The sequence below is a fragment of the Lycium barbarum genome, chromosome 11, assembly GCF_019175385.1.
Source record: "Lycium barbarum isolate Lr01 chromosome 11, ASM1917538v2, whole genome shotgun sequence".
Taxonomy (NCBI): Eukaryota; Viridiplantae; Streptophyta; class Magnoliopsida; order Solanales; family Solanaceae; genus Lycium; species Lycium barbarum.
This window is the reverse complement of record NC_083347.1, coordinates 113,344,664-113,349,033: the sequence shown is the minus strand read 5'-3', so window position 1 is coordinate 113,349,033 and position 4,370 is coordinate 113,344,664. Positions and strand designations below refer to the sequence as shown.

Here is a 4,370-nt window from a genome sequence, read left to right as displayed (position 1 = left end):
GGCGTTTGACCCCTACTGGCGCTAACTTGTGCTCCAATGCTGCAGCCTCCCTAACACGCCAATCTCACTCCTCTCTCATTTTATTATTGTATTCTCGATTAAATCTGTTGTTAGGGTTATTTGAGTATTGAAAATCATCATCTAGTTCACATGTCCTATCCATTGCTTCGAATATGTTTCCTGGGTAAAACATGTAATAGAATCAAGATTACCAAATTAGGTGTAGAATGACATGATAACTCGTTTTAATGTGAATGCTTCCTGAAATTGCCAATCATGTTATATATAGTACTTCATTATTTGACCGTTTTAATATGACTCTAACTTGGATTGCGCACCATTTTAATGCGCAATATAAGTGTTGATTTGACAACACACCACGCATGACAGTTTCAGGAATCTATGACACATAAAGGCTTGATTTGACAATACAATGCTGCATTATTTGACAGTTTTAATATGACTCTGTTATACCCCGTATATTTATGCGTCGAATTATTCGCAAGTAAATCGACTCAAGTTAAAGGCAGAACCATTTTCGGACATGAAAGAGAAATCTTTAATTTTCAATGTTAATTAGAACATAAATTAGTTATAAATTTTATTTAGTGTAAAATATTATTGGAAAATGAGGGACTAATTAATTATGATTAAATTATTAAGTAGGGATTATTTTTTAATTAATTTAATTAAGGCACTAAGGTCCTATATATTATATAGGTGTTGAAATACAACTTGGATAATTTTGTAATATAATAAAATATTAAAATAAGAGTGGAAATCCACGGCTAATGAAATATGGAATGCTCTAGAATGTATTTGTTTTTTCTTCTAAAAGGTACCAACAACACTTTCCACTCCAAAAGAAACAAATAGCAACGTTACTTTCCAAAGCATTGCAGCAAGTTGATATAAAGGAAAAATTGGCAGCAACTTTTTTTTTCTCTTTTCTATCTCACGTTATTAGGTGAGCTTAGAGGATCATTTTCTTTATTCCATTTTGAAGAGAGAAGTCACGGCCATGGTTGCCAAGAGAAAGGCCATACGGCCATCCATGGTTGAAGGAAAGAAATAATTTTGTTACTATTTTAATTAGGCTTCAAGTGTAGTACAAATTCAAGGAGGTGATAGTAACATTGGATTTTAAGTTGAAGAAGAAGAAATTGCGAAATTAGAGCAATTAAGAGTAGAAATTCCTCCGAAAAAAATTAAGGTAAGATTTTCTTGTTTTATGATGTAATTGTTTTAATAGTATTGTAATGGAATTATTATAATTGGATTGGACGAAATTGGAATTAAGAAAATGCATGAAATCGATGTTATAGGAAATTGTGGGCTGAATGGTAAAAATTTTACATGTACCTCTCTGTTGTTGGTATTCCTGTGTCAACAGGAGAATAATTGAAAATTCGGGTTAGGCGAATATATAGAGGAAATGCTGCCCGATTTTCGTCAAATCCTTAAATACTCAAAAATCCTTAACGATAAAGTATAAGTTAAAGAATAAATTTTACAAGCGATGGGCTACAGCTTTATGGACTAGAAAGTATGGTTATTGACGATAACGTTATTTTTATATTAAATAGGCTAAAAGAGCGACAAAGCGAACGGTTTTGCGATTGGTCATTAACAGGTATGTAAAGCTATCCCGATCATTCTTTTGGCATGTCCTAGGTGTACTAGGATCGGATTCGGGCCTCGAAAAATATTCTGCTCACCGGAATCCGCGTATGAAATTGTCACTATTTCATTCAATAGGATTGAACTCTTTAAGTATGCCTTGTTGAAAAATTATGCAAACTTCCCCAAACTGCTTAGAAAGTTATGGAATGTCCCTAAGACCTTGGTAGGTGACCCCATAAGCTTAATATGCGCAATTTGAGCCCACCGTTTTACTTGTCCCGAGGTGGGCCCACAATTTCCGATTTTACCCTTTACGTGTTTATGACTTGTCTTCGAGCATTTTTTTAAGAAATATTCTAACTACTCTCTTAACTACTAAATAAAAATTGTTTTAATATTTCATTAAGCCTTATGAATTGTTTTGGAACTTGAAAACGATCTCAGAAAAATTATGCTTTCGTAACCCATTTTGACATTCGAATTTCACTTACCTTGACTCCGTCCGATTTCATTGATTTGATCTGTCATTCGATATGCTTCATTGAGTCTCTGGAAATATATATGGTATTTTTATTGCATTTAGTTTCTCACTACTCCATTCGTGGATGCCCCAATGTTTCCCACACTGAGCCCGGGCCAGGATATGTAATCAAGCGCATTCCATTGCATTGTTCGCCATGCCTCGATGGTGAGGGGGCAGGTATACATGTACATGGGTTGTGGAGTATGCTGTGCCATGTACATATATTCTGATATATAATGATATGATATGGCCATCTGATATGTTTGACATGTGCACATTCTGATATGATATGATATGTTACGGAGTTATTCCCTACTCTGGAGTTATGCTGTGTTGTGGCGCCAGTGTCGGGGTGGCGACCACGTTCTGTTTACCCAGTCCCGTAATGGGACCAGATACGACATATGTTTTCTGCATGCATTATTTATGCTTTATGATCAACATTTTGATATTCTGGATATTCCGTTCATTTTCTGTACCTTCTGCTTCGGTTATGACTTTGTTTACTACGTTCCGTGCTTTACATATTCAGTACATTTTCCGTACTGACCCTCTTTCTTCGGGGGCTGCGTTTCATGCCACGCAGGTACAGACGACCGATTTGCTGATCCGCCCGCTTAGGATCCTATTCTGCTGTCTCGGAGTGCTCCTTTGTCCGGAGCCTATATTTTGGGTACAGACTTTTCTGTTGCACATATGTATGTTATTCAGGGGTATAACGGGGCCCTGTCTCGTCTTATGATTCTGTTATGATCTGTAGAGGTCTGTAGACATACATGTGGGTTGTGTATATGTTTTGGGTTGATATGTTTTGCGATAGCCTTATCGGCTTCCCCGCATTGTATCTGTTTATCTGTGGTAATTAGTAACGTTATTCGCCTTCTATATTTGTTCATCCTGTTTATATGCTCGTTTGGGTTACTGGGTACGTACGGGTGTCCAGTACGGACGCTAGTCGCGGCCTACGGGGTTAGGTCGTGACAGACTCTCACTTGTATTGTGCACCATTTTAATGTGTAACGTAAGTGTTGATTTGACAACACACCACACATGACAATTTCAGGAATCTATGACACATAAAGGCTTGATTTGACAATACAATGCTGCATTATTTAACCGTTTTAATTTGACTCTCACTTGTATTGCGCACCGTTTTAATGCGCAATATAAGTGTTGATTTGATAACACACCACGCATGACAATTTCAGGAATCTATGACACATAAAGGCTTGATTTGACAATATAATGCTGCATTATTTGACCGTTTTAATATGACTCTCACTTGTATTGCTCATCATTTTAATGCGCAATGTAAGTGTTGATTTGACAACACACCACACATGACAATTTCAAGAATCTATGACACATAAAGGCTTGATTTGACAATACAATGCTGCATTATTTGACCGTTTTAATATGACTCTCACTTGTATTGCGCACCATTTTAACGCGCAATGTAAGTGATGATTTGACAACACACCACACATGACAATTTTAGGAATCTATGACACATAAAGGCTTGATTTGACAATACAATGCTGCATTATTTGACCGTTTTAATATGACTCTCACTTGTATTGCGCACCATTTTAATGCGCAATGTATAATTTGACAATACACTACGCATGACAATTTCAGGATTCTATTTAACATGAATATTGGACGAGTGAAAAACTCTTCAATTTCATAAGTCTAAGCCTTACAAGTCATTGAAAAAAATCAAAGTTCAGAGAAAAAATGTCTCAAAATGCTTCAACTGTTAGGGTTTCACTATTTTGGGATGGAGATATCGTTGAGGACAATTACTCCGTTCGTTATAGTATCAGACCAAAAGCCCATGTTAAATTTCCAACAACTTTAAATTATGCAACACTAGTCAGTTACATACACAAAAGAATGAAAACTACATCCACTGAGTTTGGAATCTCAATAACAAGCAGATATCCACAAACAATATCAAACGGTGTAGTGCGTTATGACATGCACAATGTCAACGATGATGAATATTTGAGTGATTATTTGGGATCGCCGGAAGAATATAGTGATTTAGTATCCATTAATGTTCTTGAGATTTATGTTGAAAAGATACCTCAAGAAGAAGTCTCTCAAGTCCAGCCTATTCATGATAACACTTATGGGGACTGTAGTTCTTATGGAGACATTTTGAGTGGTAAATATGCATTTTTATATTATTATTGTGTGTAGTAGCACGTGTTTGTTGTAT

At 36.0% G+C, this 4,370-nt stretch overlaps 1 long non-coding RNA gene across 1 annotated transcript; it reads left to right on the top strand.

The window, feature by feature from the left end:
* The first annotated feature begins 819 nt into the window (after positions 1–819).
* Positions 820–3,029, top strand: LOC132617520 (uncharacterized). Its single transcript, XR_009573755.1, has 3 exons — positions 820–1,213; positions 1,587–1,633; positions 2,733–3,029. It is a non-coding gene; the product is annotated as an uncharacterized LOC132617520 (long non-coding RNA).
* The last annotated feature ends 1,341 nt before the right edge of the window (positions 3,030–4,370 follow it).